Source organism: Misgurnus anguillicaudatus, chromosome 8 (assembly GCF_027580225.2).
Source record: "Misgurnus anguillicaudatus chromosome 8, ASM2758022v2, whole genome shotgun sequence".
NCBI lineage: Eukaryota > Metazoa > Chordata > Actinopteri > Cypriniformes > Cobitidae > Misgurnus > Misgurnus anguillicaudatus.
In genome coordinates, this window is record NC_073344.2 from 21,724,047 (window position 1) to 21,746,487 (window position 22,441).

The following is a 22,441-nucleotide window of genomic DNA, read 5'->3' on the forward strand; positions in this document are numbered from 1 at the left end:
GTAAGTTCCTTACTTGTTACAATAGTTTTGTAATTTAGTTTTACAGTTTTCTCAGACTTTTAAAATTAAACAAGCCGTCTTGCTATTAAAGCCTACCTTTAAACTCCCTGTGAACAGGTTTTGGCTAGATGGGATACAGCTAATGCCCAAATCTCACGATACATTGTGTTTGGGGTTAGGTTTGGGGGTAGGATTAGGGTGAAACAGTGGTTCTGGCTGATGGGATACAGCTATGCCGTAAATCCTGTGAAATATTGGGTTAAGGGTTAGGGTTAAGATTAGGATAAAAACAGTGCTAATCCAGCGAGATTATGGTCGTTTCTGTATCCCTTCTTGCCACAACCCTTTGAACAGGACGTCGCGATCGACATACAGCTAATGCCTATATTTTACGATATATTGGGTTTAGGGTTACGGGTGGGGGGGTGATTAGGCAGTCCTTCCAGAAAAATACACAGTTTTTTTGTGATCGTTGCAGGCAAAAAACCTCGATTTTGCGCCATGTTTTCTTAAAAAATGCAATGGAATATGCGGGATATTTATGCAATTTATGCGATGGAATTGCGGGAATTTGCGAAAATTGTGGAACTTGCGCTTTTGGGAAGTAAATGCAACATTTTTCAACTTTCTGCTAATATATATGTGACTTTTTGCTACGAAAATGCGGAGATTATGAAATCATGCAAGCCCCGCATATTTTGTGCGCGGAAATATGTAATTAATGCGGCGAAAGTGCATCGTATTTGGAAAAAATGCAGCCCCGCATAAATATGCGGACTTTGGCTGATTATGCAATATATCGCGCGATCGCACAATCACGTTTTTCTGGAGGGACTGATTAGGGTGAAAACAGTGGTTCTGGGAAGATGATATACAGCTACGACCAAAATTTTGTGAAATATGTTGGGTTTATGGTTAGGTTTGGGGGAAGGATTAGGATAAAAAGAGTCCGACGAGATTATGGCCGTTGCTGTGTCCCTTCTAGCCACAACCCTTTGAACAGGATCTCATGATCGACATACAGCTAATGCCTAAATCTCACAATATTTTGTGTTTAGGGTTAGGTTTGAGGGGTATGATTAGGGTGAAAACACTGGTTTGGGCTAGATGGGATACAGCTATGACCTAAATTTTGTGAAATGTTGGGTTAAATTTGGGGTAGAATTAGGATAAAACAATGCCACCCGGTGAGATTTTGGCTGTTGCTGTATTCCTTCTAGCCACAACCCTTTGGTGGACGTTGCAAACAGCTAATGCCTAAATCTCACAATATATTGTGTTTAGGGTGAAAACAGTGGTTTTGGCTAGATGGGATACAGCTACGGACTAAATCCTATGAAATGTTGGGTTTATAGTTAGGTTTGAGGGTATGGTTAGGATACAACAGTGCTAATCTAGTGAGATTTTGGCCGCTGTTGTATCCCTTCTAGCCACAACTCTTTGAACAGGATGTTGCAATCACCACCATACAGCTAATGTCTGAATCTCACAATATATTAGGTTTGGGGTTAGGATTAGGGAAAAATCAGTGGTTCTGGCTAGATGGGATACAGCTACGGCCTAAATCCTGTGAAATGTTGGCTTTAGGGTTAGGTTTGGGGATAGGATTAGGATAAAAACAGTGCTAATCTGGCAAGATTTGGCTGTTGCTGTAGCCCTTCTAGCCACAACCCTTTGAACAGGATGTCGCGATTGACATACAGCTAATGCCTAAATTTCACAATATATTGGGTTTGGGGTTAGAATTAGGGTGAAAACAGTGGTTCTGGCTAGATGGGATACAGCTACGGCCTAAATCCTGTGAAATGTTGGCTTTAGGGTTAGGTTTGGGGATAGGATTAGGATAAAACAGTGCTAATCTGGCAAGATTTTGGCTGTTGCTGTAGCCCTTCTAGCCACAACCCTTTGAACAGGATGTCGCGATTGACATACAGCTAATGCCTAAATTTCACAATATATTGGGTTTGGGGTTAGAATTAGGGTGAAAACAGTGGTTCTGGCTAGATGGGATACAGCTACGGCCTAAATCCTGTGAAATGTTGGCTTTAGGGTTAGGTTTGGGGATAGGATTAGGATAAAACAGTGCTAATCTGGCAAGATTTTGGCTGTTGCTGTAGCCCTTCTACCCTTTGAACAGGATGTCGCGACTGAAATACAGCTAATGCCTAAATTTCACAATATATTGGGTTTGGGGTTAGAATTAGGGTGAAAACAGTGGTTCTGGCTAGATGGGATACAGCTACGGCCTAAATCCTGTGAAATGCTGGCTTTAGGGTTAGGTTTGGGGATAGGATTAGGATAAAACAGTGCTAATCTGGCAAGATTTTGGCTGTTGCTGTAGCCCTTCTAGCCACAACCCTTTGAACAGGATGTCGCGATTGACATACAGCTAATGCCTAAATTTCACAATATATTGGGTTTGGGGTTAGAATTAGGGTGAAAACAGTGGTTCTGGCTAGATGGGATACAGCTACGGCCTAAATCCTGTGAAATGTTGGCTTTAGGGTTAGGTTTGGGGATAGGATTAGGATAAAACAGTGCTAATCTGGCAAGATTTTGGCTGTTGCTGTAGCCCTTCTAGCCACAACCCTTTGAACAGGATGTCACGATTGACATACAGCTAATGCCTAAATTTCACAATATATTGGGTTTGGGGTTAGAATTAGGGTGAAAACAGTGGTTCTGGCTAGATGGGATACAGCTACAGCCTAAATCCTGTGAAATGTTGGCTTTAGGGTTAGGTTTGGGGATAGGATTAGGATAAAAACAGTGCTAATCTGGCAAGAGTTTGGCTGTTGCTGTAGCCTTTCTAGCCACAACCCTTTGAACAGGACATCGCGATTGACATACAGCTAATGCCTAAATTTCACTATATATTAGGTTTGATATATTAGATGGGACACAGCTACGGCTTAAATCCTGTGAAATGTTGGCTTTAGAGGTTAGATTTGGGGATAGGATTAGGATAAAAACAGTGCTAATCTGCAAGATTATGGCTGTTGCTATAGCCATTCTAGCCACTACCCTTTGAACAGGATGTCACGATCGACATACTTTTGTATTGTGACGTATTTCCGAGTTAAACGAAATATCCTGCGAGGAAAATAGTGGGCGTGGCTTGTGTTTTACACTGTGAATTGATTGGATATAGAAAAGTAGTGGAAAAGTGTAGAAAAGTATACTGTAGAAAAGAAAACACTACTTTACAATGAACAATTATAATGAACAATGTTTTGATATGATTGGGGATTTCATTAAAACTCCATGTAAAGCTGATTTAATGCAATATGTATTGTATAGTCCTATAAATATAAATAGAGGCAACAAGACAGCTACAAGTCTTTACAACCCATCCGGTTGTCCACCACGCAAATCCTAAAAAAATCTAGCAGTTTAATACTACAGGATGATGGTTTTCAAATCCTCAGCAATAGTAATAATAATGTTTAAGTCGTAAATCATTCACTGTGGGCCTGTGTGCATTGTGCATTAATGCTCCTACAAATGTGACCATTTTGTATAAAACAGACCTTCATCGTGGTTTGCAAGGAAAAAATTACACACCCCAAAACATAATAATTAAACATAACACAATTTCCAACCATGCAAAATGGGCTCAGGCGAGCTGCTTTTGGATGAGGAACAAAACATTGGATGCACATGATGTGTGTCTGCAAGTCTTGAAAGCTCATTTCATTTCTGTGTTTCAAAAAAGGTGGCGATGCCAAGAGATTCGGACTGCTGGCAAAGGCGATGCCCATCGTCTAATGCCAAACTCTCTTGCATGAGGGGATCTAAGATGAACATATTCTAACACACACATGTACCACACAACACCCGGTGCATAGTGCACAGGGATAATGATATATAGTCATTGGTGTGCTGTTAGGGCGAGACCTCTGTGTAGCCATCAGGTAACAGTGACATCATAGACAATGCGGAGAAATAACACCTGCTGTGATGGCAACAGAGTCATATTTACAAGATGAGAACATATAAACGCTAACCACAACTACAACTATTGGAAAACAAAGGATTTATACATGCCATTCTAAACACAGCCAATTTCTTCAATAGGAAGTAAGCAGGGTTGCCATGTTCCCCGTCATGACATCATTGCACACCTGCACTATCACTAAACCCAATTAAGTACTTGAAACAATTACACCAGACCACGGCGACACACTGGAGCCGGTCCAACACTTTGCTATTCACTTCTGCAACACGATAGTTTAAAATAAATGACCCATCCAGAGCAATTATCTGCAGTTGTATTCGGCTTCACCACATCTCATTCGTCTGCTTCATTGGTGGAAAATGAGGGGTAACATGAATGGAAACAGAACAGTTGGATATGCTCACTAAACATTGTGGACTATTATCTGTATTTACTCTACAATCGTTCAGAAGATTTAGGGATGGAGCAAATATTCAGGATGGCCTCCAGGAAGGGTGAACACAACATACAGATTATCAGCACACTAAGGAATTGATTATAGCTGTTAAACAACAGGAGGAAAAGAATAAAAGAGAATTCAGTTTACTTTAATCACTGCCCATCATTTGCTCAGGTTCAGACTAACAGCAGGAGTCACCTGATACTTGCATTGCATACTTTTGCAGAGCTACACAAAAAGTCAAGTCAACCATTCAATAAGAAATGTTTGAAATCTTGAAAAACATTGACTTTTGATTACAGGCAAATCTGTGCTCAGTTTGTGACATCATCTCTTCAGAAACTCTAATGCTGCGTTTACACCAGCCGCGGAGTTGCGTCAAGCACGAGTGATTTCAATGTGAAGTCAATTTAAAGAGCGTTTACGCGCATCTGGAGGTCTTCCGGCGCAAATGAGGCCTTTAGCGCTGTAGACGCAAATCCGCCTCATTTGCGCGTTTAGTTTGCGTGAATGACGCAAATTAACGCGCAAATGACGCAAATTAATCGTTGCTGCGGTAAACGTGCGAGTTGAAAAACTTTGGACAAAAATCAGGCTGTGTTAACCAATCAGGAGCTTGCTCTAGTAGTGACGTGATTACAGGAAGCGAGCGGAGTCGCAGAAGCCCCTCCCATGACGCGAATTTCCATGTGAATGTCTTGAATGACTAGAATTTTATGTGCGGCTTTCACACGCAAATTAAGCAAGTAAACTCAAAATGTTCAAGCGTCCAACTACGTGCGAATGGCGCGTCTTTTCCACCTCTATAACGTTTGGTGTGAACCCATCATAAGGTTAAGTTCACACAGCACCAGAATACGGTTGTTACCCGTATTTGAGTCCTTAACTCTTTCCCCGACAGCATTTTTTTTTTTTAAGTTGCCAGTGCCTGCATTTTTAATGATTTTCACAAAAGTTTAATGCCTAACCGAAAATGTTCTTCTTAAAATATATAAACATACAATATATCAAATGAAAAAAACAGAGCCTCTGCTTTATCCTGCCTTTATTTGTTCTCTTTTTATCACCTCTTAAATATGGGTAGGTTTCTTCAAAAATACCAAACTTTTAGCAAAAATAAATAAATAAAAGTAAGCTGAGATAATTCCATTTTTGTGAAGGACTTTTGATAGAGATCAGATTCAGAGCAATCCTCAAATTCTGACTCTACCATCTGAATGTCTCAACAGAAATCGAGACTCATCAGAGCAGGCAACATTTTTCCAGTCTTCAACTGTCCAATTTTGGCAAGCTTGTGCAAGTTGTAGCCTCTTTTTCCTATTTGTAGTGGAGATGAGTGGTACCCGGTGGGGTCTTCTGCTGTTGTAGCCCATCCGCATCAAGGTTGTGCGTGTTGTGGCTTCACAAATGCTTTGCTGCATACCTCAGTTGTAACGAGTGGTTATTTCAGTCAAAGTTGCTCTTCTATCAGCTTGAGTCGGCCCATTCTCCTCTGACCTCTCAACATCAACAAGGCATTTTCACCCACAGGACTGCCGCATACTGGATGTTTTTCCTTTTTCACACCATTCTTTGTAAACCCTAGAAATGCTTGTGCGTGAAAATCATAGTAACTGAGCAGATTGTGAAATACTCAGACCGGCCCGTCTGGCACCAACAACCATGCCACGCTCAAAATTGTTTAAATCACCTTTCTTTCCCATTCTGACATTCAGTTTGGAGTTCATGAGATTGTCTTGACCAGGACCCACCCCTAAATGCATTAAAGCAACTGCCATGTGATTGGTTGATTAGATAATTGCATTAATGAGAAATTAAAAAAAGGTGTTCCTAATAATCCATTAGGTGAGTGTATATTAAATGGATGGTGAATGAAATTGAAAAAAAAAAATTCTCATCCTCTTGTTGTTCTTTACCTTTATGAACTTTTTTTCTAAGTGAACAGGACATTTCCAGACTCACACCTGTTCATAAATATGGTCATTAATTCCCGAAATAGAAACATTTGTGAGTCTTTTTCTCAAGAGAAATATCCAAGACATGTTAGTTTCTATTTGCTCTCTATTTAATATCATTGATGTCTAGGACAAATAATTGAGATAACTAGAAGAACAACCTCTAAACAATAAAAATTTCCTCTGGGTAGGTTTTAAACACATTTATAAGACATAAAAACACCACGACTATTGTCGCAGCACAATTTAATGACCAATTAAATGGCCGTCTAATTTTGTGAATATAGCCTACGGTGTGTTTTGGTGCATATAATTACATGTAAAAATCATTACATAATCTTTCTTTTCAGTGTGAGGAAAGTTACTTTAGATCCGAACCATTTAAAAATCTGGTTATCATTATAAGTAAAGCCTGATAGAGAAAGATAATGATTGATTGAACATACATATTGTTGTGCCAAATCCATCATTCAATGACCAAAACACATATATTTCTTTCAAATGGCAAGATGTAAGGTGAATTAATTGATCCAATTATTTCTTTCATTAAAAGAATTGTTAATCAAGATGTTCCTCGCAGACAGCCAATTCTTCCCGCAAACCATTTGAGGTGCCCAAATGTGTTTGTCATTTCAGCTTAGAAATGAACAAGATTTAATTAACCTTTAACACATGCTACATGCTAGAAAATCACTACATTAGTCATGCACAACATCAGTGTTTTGCTAGCAGGAAATACAAATATTAAAAATATTATTTACACCCTAACATGTGCTAGACTGTAAAAAAATAAGAATTATTAAAAAAATGTTTTGGTAAACTTTCATAATTTACTCATCCTTATGTTGTTGCATACATGCAACTTTTCTTTCTGGCATGAAACAAAAACAATGTTAATGACCGACACCCACGCTGTAAAAACAAATCCATAAAAAACTGCCGGAAAAATACCGTAAAATAATGAGCAATAATAATTCAGATATGAACAACATGAGTGATGCCAAAATGTATTGGCTAAAGTTTCCTTGCACTGTCAGAAAAATGCTCCCTAGCTGGCACCCTTTCAAAAAGTACACATTTGCTCCCAAAAAGTTCAGAATCTCATTACCGCAACAGTCAGAAAACATCAACACTGACATATTTTCAAAATGACATGACAAACCTGAAAGAACATAATTTGGAGATTCTGCACATGCATTTAAAATCAAAGTATTATGCTTCTATTAATTAAATTAACATTTAATAAGCATCTGTTGCGGTAATGATAATCAAAATGTTGTGTAAGTATTTTGACAAGACAATATTTCATATTAACTGTAAAAAAATGATCTTACCTGGTAGCCATCTTGAAGTAACTGGTCCATGTGCTTGGTCACTCAAAATCAAACTTTATTAAAATTCTGTATGTGTGCTTAAACTGTTCTCAAAAAGTGTTGCGGAGGATGAGAACATCAGGCATGGACACATAATTTTCCAAATTTTTCTTCATTATTATTATACATGAATATTCAGTAAACATTTTTTTCTGTCATCTAAAGTAGTCTAGCAAAACATCCATTTATTTTTTTTCTTAATATGTTTGTGTTAATTTGATTAAATTACAACATAAAGCATGTTCAAACACAGCCGGACACATTGCGGTAATGAGAATTTCAGCAGAAAACTAGAAAATGCATTTCGGGACGAACTGCAAAAGTGTGCTTGCTCTGGTGCCGCCGATTTAGTTTGTGCATCCTCACATTGGAGTCCCAAGTTCATGTACAAAGTTTGGTTTCAATACGTGAAAGCGTTCCTGAGATAAACTACTTCCTGTTTTGGCGGCGTCGACGCACATTTAGTTTTTGCGGTTAACTTATTTACTCACTTAAGTACACATAACCAAAAGTTTATAATATGGAATATAACATTGTTTTATGCAGTTTTTTGTCAATGCTAATTATTTCACGACCTCTATTTAAACTACAACCGCCATTTTAATAGCTGGCAAACATTAGGCTAGCTTCTAATAAGAGAAATTATACTTTTAGATTTCGTCAGGGCAGTAAAATCAGGTGTATGTTTGTCAGCGCGATACGCATGCAGTGGTGCAGGTGCTGGGCTGTGAGCGATGGGCGATTAACTTACTATCTGTCTGATTATTTAGGCTTCAACGTGGCAAACTCAGCCTAGATTCATGAAGATTTTAACAGAGGTGGAAAGAGTAGCCAAAAACTTTACTGAAGTTAAAGTAAAAGTAACTAAATAAATAATTACTCAAGTAGAAGTAAAAAGTATGCAATGAAAATAATACTCAAGTAGCGAGTTACTAGTTACTCATGAAAAAATAAATCTAGATATATGCACACACACACACGCACACACACACGCACACACACACACACACACACACACACACACACACACACACACACACACACACGCGCGCACACACACACACACACACACACGCAGTGCCCTCCATAAATATCAGAACAATAAAGACAAGCTTTTTCTGTTTGATGTGGAGACCAGAAATTGGTAAGATAAATATCAGTATGCCAGAAGTTTAGAATGTCACATTTTATTAACCTTTGTTTATGTTTCAACACATACATGCTTTAACAACAAAGAACAACAGCATTAAATGCTGACTTATGTGTATTGTACACAAATGCACATAAGTGAATCAAACTGATCCTACATATTTTATGCTTTTCATGTGTAAACAGTCAGGACACCGCTCAGTGCCCATTAAAAAAAATAATGTGACAGATTCTGTACTTTTGTCTCATGTTCATCTTTTAATGTTTAGACATTTCTTGACTCCACAACAAACAGAAGAATACTTATGAAGGGCACTTCTACAGTATGTGTAAAACTGCAACATACACCAACAGTACAGAAAAAGAATACAAGCACAGAATAGACAAGCATTTCAAATTAACAAATTAACTTTAGTCTCAATGTTGATGTAGCTTGTAGCTGAAATATCAGACAAGTAAACTGACAACAGTTTTGTATATGTATAAAGTTGGAATCTCCTAAGATGGTCTGAGGACATTGACAGTTTACACTATAACAAAACTCATGTTTTCTTACGTTGTCATGTCACGTGTGTTTTGTGAGAATCACTTACATCATACAGTACATTAAACAGCGAATCAGACGTCAATCATCGAATTCATGGATCATGGATTTTCTTCAATCTGTGCTACAGTGTTTCTATAGGTTGCACGCGTTTAACTGTGTCTGACGACGAACAGGTCGGCGGTCGCGCGTATGTAATGGCGGGTACATGTGTGAAGTTTTGCTTTTAGTTAAAAGATTGGTAAATTCATTTCCACGTCACCCAACACTGGTTATATTCTGCGTGTTTCTACATAGGTTACGAGTAAAACAGCTTCGGACGATTCCGTGTTTGAAGCGATCTGAACACTTCATTCAACCTGATTCGCTAACCACTTAAAAACATTGGGCCCATTCGTTTTTTAAAGAGTCGAATAAAAAGACTAATTTATTTGCAACACTTTGTAATGAAAACGACTCAAATGAGTCATTAATCCGCGAATGCGCCAGAAACACAAGATAGCAATTTAAAAATAAAATACAAATTTCGTAATTAATTAAAATACCGATGCCAAACGATCACTGCTACGCGAGGACGCGAAACTGACGTCTTTACAAACTAATACGTTTACAATGTATTACATTGATGAAAAAGGGAATTAAACTTGTCGTGCCATATATCACTGAAATAAAAGAAAGGGATTAAAATATGTCTGAATCATATAATTCCTACCTGTATGTGAAAATGCACGTTCTCCAGAGAGCTCGCGTTGATTCAAGCATTCAGAATAGAAAATCCATTTGCAGTTTTGCGTCCGAAACCGCATACTGTATAGTGAATAAGATGAAGTTTACGATTCTAAAAATATGTATCCAGGAATCTGTCCATATACGATACGAAGATTGGGTGGCAGCCGAGGTTACTGAGTCCTCCACGGGCTCGCAGCAGAGTCTGAGGGTGTCGCCTCTTCTCCGGGCTGCTTTCTCTTCCTCAGCTCTTTGCTGTATTGTGGCTCTTAAAGGAACACCAGATTCTCTCAAAAGCTCTTTTAAATTCCATTTTGCCATCTTAACATTAAAACTACATCCCGCCATTGTTATTCAAACTTTTCCACGGAGCAATAGCCTGTTAGCTTAGCTTCTAAAGATGGCTGCCGCTATCTTTACATTCTGTCTAAAAAACACGTTTGAACGTAAAGGCTGCCCTCTACTGGTAAAGGCTAATGACATTTTTTAATTTTACACAGGTTTTAATTGGACATTTTAAAGTGAAAATAACATAATATAGACATGTTACTGCAATGTTTTTTTATCTTGGGCATCTTCACATTGGAGTAAAGAGTTCATATAAAAATTTTGGTTATTAAATGTTACAGACATATTGAGATTTGAACTACTTCCTGTTTTGGCGGCGTTGACGCACATTTAGTTTGGGCTGTGGCGCACAAACGCTTCCGAAAATCAAAAATCCTTCTAGTAACTTTTGTGAGGCTCGGTCCAAGGATCGCGTACGTGGAATTTCATAAAGTTTGGACAAAATTTGTGACCTGTGAAACTTTTTTTAAGGTTTTGTGTTCTCTCCAATATGGCGGCCGAACGACATGGATCTGTGACTTCATCTTCTCAAGCAACTTACACCGGTACTGCCCGAACATTTTAAAGTTTGAACGGTGTCTCTGCGTCAAACGGTCTGGTCGCTAGAGCTGGCCAAAAAAATCTACCCGGGAAAAATAATAAAAACTAGAAAATGCATTTCGGGACGAACTGCAAAAGTGTGCTTGCTCTGGTGCCGCCGATTTAGTTTGTGCATCCTCACATTGGAGTCCCAAGTTCATGTACAAAGTTTGGTTCCAATACGTAAAAGCGTTCCTGAGATATAAACTACTTCCTGTTTGGCAGCGTAAAATTTTAGGAAAAAAATTGTTCTTTTGATGTTGTGCATCCTCACATTGGAGACCGAAATTCATGTACAAAGTTTGGTTTCAATACGTGAAATCATTCCTGAGATATAAACTACTTCCTGTTTTGGCGGCGTCCACGCACATTTAGTTTGGCCTGTGACGGGCAAACGCTTCCGAAAATCAAAAATCCTTCTAGTAACTTTTGTGAGGCTTGGTCCAAGGATCGTGTACGTGGAATTTCGTGAAGTTTGGACAAAATTTGTGACCTGTGAAACTTTAAGGTTTCCAATATGGCGGACGAACGACATGGATCTGTGACTTCATCTTCTCAAGCAACTTACACCGGAACTGCCCGAACATTTTAAACACACACACACACACACACACACACACACACACACACACACACACACACACACACACACACACACACACACACACAGAAATGTATACAGACTTGTAACAACTGTTTCTCTAAAATTTACCATAAAAAAAAATATTTCACTCAGTGATTGACAGCATAATGCAATCAATCGTGTTCCCGTTCAACAGTAACTAAGCATCAGGGACGTGCACAGGAATTTTAAGGGGCAGTTGCTCTAACCTAAAAAAAAAGGGCACCTCCCTCCACAAAAAAATGCTACATCCAGACATGTTCGTATTTTGAATTTTAAAACTGCATAACAACATAAGTTATGCGTTACTGGAGAGCAGGGAGACAGTTCTGTCTTTAAACTGTCTCCCTGCTTTTATTACTCAAAACAAAACTGACTCGATGGCGAAAGGTCGGAAGACCAAATCATATCCACCGAGGAAATGTTTTTCGTGTTGTTACAGTAACACTTTGTTTACAGTTTTGCGCTGCTCAGCCTGGATTACAACACAATGCGTCCGATTCGCGAACTGACTCCTTTGAACGGATTCGTTTGAATGAACGGTTGAAACAACAGGTCTGTCCCAACACTAAACTCACAAGACGTCACTGTCAGCACAATCAGTCACTTATAGCGCCTCAGAAAGGAGAATGTAAATCTGTTTAGAAAGATTTGCCCTAAATAACAGTCTCAACTAAAAAACATAGACATTTATTACTATGTTAACTTTATGATGAATAAATATTTTATCAGGTCTACCAAATAAGGATTTTATCCTACAAAGCAATAAAAGCCATGGTAAAAAACTGATCAAAGATGATGACAGAAGAGTGTCAGGTAATATCTGTGTCTGATAAATGCATGGTGCAGAGGAGGTTGTAAAACTCTTCAGAAAGACCAGTCATAATTTTTTTAAAAGACTTTGACTTAAATAGTGACATTTTTACATTTAAAATATCTGCTAATGATGAGAACATTTTGATAATTATGTACATATAGAAAATCGGCCTAACATATCGGCCATCAGCTGCCCTGATTTCTAAATATCGGCATTGGCCAGAGAAAAAGCCATATCGGTCGACCTCTACGTGAAAGCATTCCTGACACACACACACACGCACGCACGCACACACGCACACACACACACAGAAATGTATACAGGCTTGTAACCAGGGGTGTTTCCAGCATTGAAGGACATCCGGGGTTTAGCACAGACCATTTTATGTAAATACAGGGATCACAAGCCTAGATAACCCGCTCTAGCTAGCCTAGAACCAACTATAACAGCTATGCTGCACATGTTCAGTGTTTTCTTATTAAATTTTTTTAGAATTGTAATTTAAATAATTTTAATTTTTGGGTGAACAATCCATTTAAAGTGTCCTATTTTCACACACTAGTTTTGTACATAATATACCAAAAATTCTTCTTTAGTACTTAAGATAATCTTAAAAACATGAGACTTAATGTAGGCCAGAGTTCACGTCACCAAAAGCAGCAGATGTAAGCTGCATTTTATTGATCATAAGCTCATTTTTAAAATAAGCGATAGGAAAGAGCGACAGCAGCACTGATAGCCTAATATCATTTCATTTCTTTACTATTTATGAATATGATTGTGTGTTGAGCGTCTACGACAGGGCTATTCAATTAGTTTGTCATGGGGGCCAGAGATACATCAGTGATGATGACTACATATACATTTAAACATTCTCATGTTGTATTTTGAAACTGCATAACAACAAAATCAGTGCATTGTACAATATACTTTTTCTACAAACATGTATTTTCAAACTGCATACAACAAAACTTGTGCATTGTAATATGACCAAGTAGGCTTTATCTACATCCAGACGTTCGTATTTTGTATTTTAAAACTGCATAACAACATAAGTGCATTGTAAGATACCCGAGTAAGCTTTATTAAAGGGGTAAATAAGAGCCATATCACACTCATTGAGAATTTAACTTATTTACTCACTTAAGTACACATAACCAAAAGTTTATAATATGGAACATAACATTGTTTTATGCACTTTTTGGCAATGCTAATTATTTCACGACCTCTATTTAAACTACAACCGCCATCTTAATAACTGGCAAACATTAAGCTAGCTTCTAATAAGAGAAATTATACTTTTAGATTTCATCAGGGCAGTAAAATCACGTGTATGTTTGTCAGCGCGATACGCATGCAGTGGTGCAGGTGCTGGGCTGTGAGCGATGGGCGATTAACTTACACGTTTAAATTGCATTCTTGTGTGAGAACGATGACTCGCATAATATTTGAGCCTTTGTCTGCTTTGAACTTCGGAGAAACGCCAGGATCTTTTATCTAGTTCACAAAAATCGTTTCCTTTATTAAGACATCTAATGTCATTGTGATCGTTGAGCCGACATATCAGACAACAACTGTCGGAAGAGGAGTTGTTGTAAGCTGGAAATACAATAAATAAAGTTAAAACAGCCATAGAGTCCGTGGTCTCTGCATCTTGACGCGGGCAGACCAAAGCGCGAATACACGTGAAGGGGTGACTCGCGCTCTGCATCTCATGCAACAACATATGCACGCGCATCAAGATTGCGACCCTGTCCTCTTGCTTTCCATGTGAAATCAATGCTTCGCTGAGTGATTGACAGCATAATGATTGACAGCATAATGCAATCGATCGTGTTCCCGTTAGTTAAGCATACGATGATATATAACTTTCTTATCTGAAGATTATGTAAATATACGCAGTCTTCTATCTGTGGCAAGCTGTGTTTTAATGTGTCATACATTTCTCAAAGTCATGACTGTTTACGTTAAATACACTTGGCATAACATGCATGATTTAAGGTAAAGTGACACTTTTTCGCGTCAATTCACAATCATTTAAACCATGCAGCTGTTATAGAGCCGATGCCAAACGATCACTGCTACGCGAGGACGCGAAATTGACGTCTTTACAAACTAATACGTTTACAATGTATTACATTGATGAAAAACGGAATTAAACTTGTCATGTTATATATTACTGAAATAAAAGAAAGGGTTTTACGTCTGAATCACCGAAACATTCCTACCTGTACTGCACGTTCTCCAGAGAGCTCGCGTTGATTCACGCCTTCAGAATATAACATCCATTTGCAGTTTTGTACACAAATGTATATGAGAAATATTAATATTCCATTGGATTTAGTATCAAATAATCCTCAGTATATATAGTTTTCAATAGGCACGGACTAAGTTTCGGTCTAGTCACGTGTGAAGGCAAGGCAATTAAACACGCTTGGGCTGCCCTCTAGTGGTAAAAGCTATATGACATTTTTATTTTTACATAGGATTTTATTGGACATTTTAAAGTGAAAATAACATAATATAGACATGTTACTGCAATGTTTTTTTATCTTGGCCATGTTCACATTGGAGTTCCGAGTTCATATTAAAAAAATTATAAAGATATGTTACAGACAATCTGAGATATGAACTACTTCCTGTTTGGGGACTACGCCATAGGTATATTTTGACCTGTTTTGGGCAAATGCTTCCGAAAATCAAAAATCCTTCTAGTAACTTTTGTGAGGCTTGGTCCAAGGATCGTGTACGTGGAATTTCTTGAAGTTTGGACAAAATTTGTGACCTGTGAAACTTTTTAAAGGTTTTGTGTTCTATCCAATATGGTGGCCGAACGACATGGATCTGTGACTTCATCTTCTCAAGCAACTTACACCGGTACTGCCCGAACATTTTAAAGTTTGAACGGTGTCTCTGCGTCAAACGGTCTGGTCGCTAGAGCTGGCCAAAAAAATCTACCCGGGAAAAATAATAAAAATAATAATAAAACTTAAGAAGAACAATAAGTGTGCTTTTGCAAGCACACTTAATAATAATAAAACTTAAGAAGAACAATAAGTGTGCTTTTGCAAGCACACTTAATGAGATAAAATTTACAATTATAAGTTCTTATGTTGAAATCACACATTGTGCAAGGTAGAACACAGTATTGTGTTAATTCTGATGCTTTTTAATGTTACTATATTACACATTTTAAAGCTAAAATCGTTAGTGCCGTGGTGTTTCAATGGTTTCGTGAGAATCACCCACCTATACCTAACTAAATGGTACATATTGGGGACCTAAAAATATAAAACATAGGCAAAGTGTTAAAAAAGCAGTTGGACGTACAGAGTATAGCATTGCTATTCTTATAAATCAATGTTTTTATAATGCAAACTGTGTTTTTGGTGTAATTCTGAAATGGAAGGGTGCATTTTACTTCTGTTCATTTTGGTCTTGCTAACATTCGCCTGTTATCGTCTCAAAGAGCTTTAAGAGTTATGCAATTTAATTTATTCCTTAATGTTTTTATGAAAACCGGTCCAATTAAGTTTTTCAGTCCATGGTGCTTTAGATAGCCGCAAACACACACTAGGTCAATTACTTTTTAATAATGTAATATAATGGCTTAGCTATCGTGCAAAATGTATTTATCTTTTCTTAACTAATGTTTTCCCAAATGAAAATAGCCTACCATTTCTGAAAAATCCCAATATTAAATGCATTTACAGATCCACACATTACTTTAACCATAAATGGTTTTTACATATGACCTCGTCTGTGAAATCCAGTCTAATGTATCACAATCTAATGACATGATCTTACTCAGTCAATATTAAAGATATCAAGAGTATATTTCTTTAGTAGTATCATGTTCTTTACATTATGTAGGATGATTTTATGTATTTTTCTTTTATGCCAAAAATCATTAGAATATTACGTGCAGATCATGTTCCAGGAAGATATTTTGTAAATTTCCTACCGTAAATATATCAAAAATATATTTATCATTAGTAATATGCATTGATAGGGACTTTATTTAAACAACCTTAAAGGCGATTTTCTCAATGTTTTAATTTTTTGGCATCCTCATATTCAAGATTTTTAAATTGTTGTATATCGGCCAAAAATGGTCCTATCCTTACAAACCATACGTCAATGGAAATCTATTTATTTAACATTCAAATAATGTATAAACCTCAATTTCCAGAAAATTGACCTTATGACTGGTTTTGTGGTCCAGGGTCACATCTGGTTATTTGTTTTGCACAACTTGTATTCTACAGTATACTAAAGTTGTTGAATTATATTGCAGTGGTCAACAATCACTTAAAACTTTGGCCCACAAATCACTTAACATGCAGTATGAAAGTTGTGAACTCAGATGTGACACTTTTGTAAGACAATGAGACAAAGGCCAGCAACCCTTTGACCTCAGTGCAGAATTTAAACATTCACGTTCATGCATGGATCAAGTTTTAAAAGAAAATCATTAAAATATGCAAAGGCATGGAAAATGAGTCTGGTTGGGGGAAAACAGAGCACAGCAGTATTTTTGGTAGCAAAGATGCAAAGAAACAACAACCTAATACGACCCAGTTTGTAAAAAAAAAATTAAAGTTATTTTTGTGATTTACTGTTTTCTATACACTGTAAAAAATTATTTTCTTACTTAGTATTTTTGTCTTGTTTTAAGTATAAATATCAAAAATTTAAATTAAGATTTAAAGGTGCAGTGTGTAAATTTTAGTAGCATCTAGTGGTGAAGTTGCGAATTGCAACCAACGGCTCAGACCACTGCCGACCCTCAATTTTAAAACGCATAAAGAAGCTACGATAGCCACCACCGGACAAACGTGTCATCATCGGAGACAACTTAGTAAAAAAGTTTGTCGGTTAAGGGCTTCTGTAGAAACATGGTGGCACAAAATGGCGACTTCCATGTAAGGGGACCCTCGGTGTATGATAAAAATGTCTAATTGTAAGGTTATAAAAACATAACGGTTCATTATAAAAGGTCTTACATCACTGCTAATAGAGTTTTGTCTTTGTTTGTGTCTTTCAAGAGATCCTTCTAAAAATTACAAACTGCACCTTTAAGATTTAAATCTAAGATTTAAATTAAGCAGTTTCTTGATGAGCAAAATTACCCTAAAAAATAAGTCTAGTTTTTAAACCAAAAATATAAAATTTAAGTGACTGAAAAAAAAAATCTGCAAATTGGGTTAGCTAATTTTTCTTGAATATTTTTCTTGAACACTAAATTCAAGAAAAAATATAGCTGCAAGCAGCAATGCCGGGGTCAAGCCGAAAAGGGCACAAAAGGATGTAAAATTGAGATCGGATAAGCAGATTGAAGAACCTAGGTAAACCTAATGATTTCAGATGAAGAACGCAAAAGTAAGCAACAAAAATAATCTATGTTCTTGTCTACTGCAATTGTCCTTCTGTTATTGACAATCATGGAACATTAGAGCACTGAAAGACATGTGAGTGATGTTTGCAGTGGCAAAACATGGGTCACCACATGTTACAACAAGTCAAATGAGTCAAAAGAGACCATCCCCGTGTCTCTACGATGTTCTGATGCAGAGAAAAAGCTCTTGCAAAAAAGTTGATATGGTATTCTCATCGGTTGCTAGAGAGTAAATTGACTTCCACCAGTGATTATAGTCCAAGCCATGAAAGGAATAATCCATGATGACTCATGGTTTTAGATGTGTTGTTGCAGTAGTTTTTAGGCAAAAATACCATATTCTATCTCAAAACCAGTAGGTGGCGCAATGAAAAAATTGTGCATGCAACATCAGGTCATGATTGTGTTACATCTAGCTAGTTTTATGACTATACACTTTAGTTTAGTTAAGAAACAGTTGTATGACCATAAGGCTGGCTTGTTATCAAAGGTTTGTTCAATTATGAGGCCATCTAGTGGTGAAAGCATACAATTTTTTTTGTGTAGCCTCAGAATGTGCTCATGCATCAGCGTATCAAATCTGGTGAAAAAATATATTTTCGTTACGAAGTTACAACCATTTATGTGTAAAAAACACAAAATTTGAATGTAATTTTTCGTTTTTTGCAATTTTCGGCCATTTCTGATGAAAATTTTAATATAACGCCAATAGAACTTTTTGTTCAGAAGGTAAGGTTAGTTTCTTCCTATGGTGTTTTCGAGTCGATCGGAAAAACGCTCGCGGAGATATTCACGCGTGTTTTTTAAGCGCTATTTTACTGTGCAGGGTTAACCGTAAGGCGAATTCTGGCATGTTTGGTATCGTTGGACTCGGCAACTATTCAGAACTCCAAAGAAATAAGTCCCGTGAAAAAACGTCGATCGGAGCCAAAGTTATAGGCATGTAAAGCATAAGTCTGACCACTAGGTGGCGCTGCGACGAAACTCTGCATGCACCCTTAGTTCCTGACTGGCATCACAAGTACCAAGTGTCATGTCAATAGGCCTAAGTTTGACGAAAATACAGCCTAAAATCTGTTTTTTTGCGCTCTACATAAAATTCGTTAAGGCGGTTTACGAGAACGGATTGATGTATCGAAATTCTTTTGATAACTTTTTGCCATGAGTGTCTCAAGATGATACATACCAATTTTCGTGGCAATCGGACAAAAGCTCTAGGACGAGTTCGAAAAAGTAGGTTTTACGAATAATTCAAAATGGCGGACAAATTTTCATGACGGAAAATAACGACATAGGGTCCCATAGAATCGTCTTGAGCCAAGGAATCAGAGGGACCAATAATTTCGTTTCTAGGACTTACGGATCAGAAGTTATAAACAAAAACATAAGTGCAACTTTGGACTGTTGGTGGCGCTAGCGGGTTAGACATAGAGACTCCAAATTTGCTGTGGGGACACATTGGAGTGTCGTTTATCAGTGTGCCAAATTTCATAACTTTCCTACGTACAGTTCTATGGGCTGCCATAGACCGCAATGGCGGAAGAAGAATAACTAATAAATATAGCTGCAAGCAGCGATACCGGGGTCAAGCCAAACATGGCAAAAAATGATTCATACGTGATGACTGTCATGATTTCACATCTAAGTTTACAATATTTTTATGAAAAAATAGCAATTTGTTTGTATCTTGAAACCACTAGGTGGCGCTGTGCCGAAACAATAGATGGTGCCTCAGGTCATGACTGTGATGACACATACCAAATTTAGTGTAAATACGATAAAGCGATATGGAGATATAGCCTTAAATGACTTGACCACTAGGGGACACTGACCAAACCATAAATTATGACTCAGGTCTTGATTGTGATGACACCCACCAAATTTGGTGTAAATACGATAAAGCGATACGGAGATATAGCCTTAAATGACTTGACCACTAGGGGGCACTGACCAAACCATAAATTATGACTCAGGTCTTGATTGTGATGACACCCACCAAATTTGGTGTAAATACGATAAAGACATGCAGAGATATAGCTTCAAATCTCTTGACCACTAGGGGGTGCCAAAAGGTTTACAAGTTCTGCCAGAACATGTTGCTGATGAACCGTACCAAGTTTCATAACTATACGCAATTGCGTTTCTGAAATACTTGAATTTAAAGAAAAAATTCAAAATGGCCGACACACAAAATGGCCGACCAAAAACCATTTGTTATCGTTTGACTCGGCATGCCTCACGAAATCTAACAAGACCAGTCTCATAATTTTACATTCAAATTTGCAGTAGTTATAAGCAAAAATAGACATTTTTTATATTCCGTGACCAGTAGGGGGCAGTGTGACGAAATGGTGCATGCACCCTCAGGACATCACTGTTATGACATATACCAAGTCTCATATTAATACGCAAAAGTTTTGCGAAGATACAGGCTCAAACACATTTTGGCGTGCTCGCCCTCGCATTCTTTGATGCGTTATACGACAACGGATAGGTCTACCGAAAAGCTTTTGATAACTTTTTGTCTGGAGTGTCTCTAGATGATGCGTACCAAAAATCAAGCCAATCACTCGAGCGCTCTAGGAGGAGTTCGAAAAAGTAGGTGTTCAATATAATTCAAAATGGTCGACAGGAAGTAGGTTTGACTCAGACATATTTGGTACAGTCGGACTCAGCATGAGCCAAGGAATCAATAGAGTGAAGTCTTATGTCAGTGTGGCAATTTAATCAAATGATATAAAGATTTAAAAATTTATTTTTACATATCCTGACCACTAGGTGGCGCCGTCCTAAAGATTTATAGGTGCGCTCAGAACATGTCACTGATGAACCATGCCAAATTTCGTAGCGATACGCAATTCTGTCTGTGAAATACTGAACTTAATGAGAAAATTCAAAATGGCCGACACCCAAAATGGCCGACCGAAAACCGTTTGGTATCGTTTGACTCGGCATGCCTCAAGGAATCTAACAAGACCACCTTCATGATTTTAGACTCAAGTTTGAAGTAGTTATAAGCGAAAATATGCATTTTTCGAATCTCGTGACCACTAGGTGGCGCTGTGACGAAACGTTGCAGACACCCTCAGGTCATGACTGTTATGACATAAACCAAGTTTCGTGTCGATACACCAAAGTTTTGCGAAGATACAGCCTCACGTCCGTTTTGGCGTGCTCGCCGCCATATATGTTGTCAGTTTATATGAGAACGCATTGGTCTATCAAAAAGCTTTTGATAACTTTTTGTCTGGGGTGTCTCTAGATGCTACATACCAAAGGACATGCAAATCGGACAAACGGTCTAGGAGGAGTTCGAAAAGTAGGTTTTACGAAAAATTCAAAATGGCGGAAAGATGTGCATGACACAAATGACATCAATGTGTGCAATTGAATCATCATGAGCCAAGGATTCAGAGGAAACAAGAATTTAGTTTCTAGGACTCACGGGTCAGAAGTTGTAAGCATGAACATAAGTGGATTTTTGGACTGTTGGTGGCGCTAGAGGGTTTGAGTCAGACACACCAATGTTGCTATAGTAACTTCTAAGACTGTCCTCTACATGTGTGCCAAATTTCATAACTTTCCTATGTACGGTTCTATGGGCTGCCATTAAATTTCGGCGGAAGAACGAGGAAGAAAAATAATAATAAGAAAACTAACAATAACAATAGGTGTCTACGCCACTTCGTGGCTTGACCCCTAAATATAGCTGCAAGCAGCGATACCGGGGTCAAGCCAAACATGGCAAAAAATGATTCATACGTGATGACTGTCATGATTTCACATCTAAGTTTGCAATATTTTTATGAAAAAATAGCAATTTGTTTGTATCTTGAAACCACTAGGTGGCGCTGTGCCGAAACAATAGATGGTGCCTCAGGTCATGACTGTGATGACACATACCAAATTTAGTGTAAATACGATAAAGCGATATGGAGATATAGCCTTAAATGACTTGACCACTAGGGGACACTGACCAAACCATAAATTATGACTCAGGTCTTGATTGTGATGACACCCACCAAATTTGGTGTAAATACGATAAAGCGATACGGAGATATAGCCTTAAATGACTTGACCACTAGGGGGCACTGACCAAACCATAAATTATGACTCAGGTCTTGATTGTGATGACACCCACCAAATTTGGTGTAAATACGATAAAGACATGCAGAGATATAGCTTCAAATCTCTTGACCACTAGGGGGTGCCAAAAGGTTTACAAGTTCTGCCAGAACATGTTGCTGATGAACCGTACCAAGTTTCATAACTATACGCAATTGCGTTTCTGAAATACTTGAATTTAAAGAAAAAATTCAAAATGGCCGACACACAAAATGGCCGACCAAAAACCATTTGTTATCGTTTGACTCGGCATGCCTCACGAAATCTAACAAGACCAGTCTCATAATTTTACATTCAAATTTGCAGTAGTTATAAGCAAAAATAGACATTTTTTATATCTCGTGACCAGTAGGGGGCAGTGTGACAAAATGGTGCATGCACCCTCAGGTCATCACTGTTATGACATTT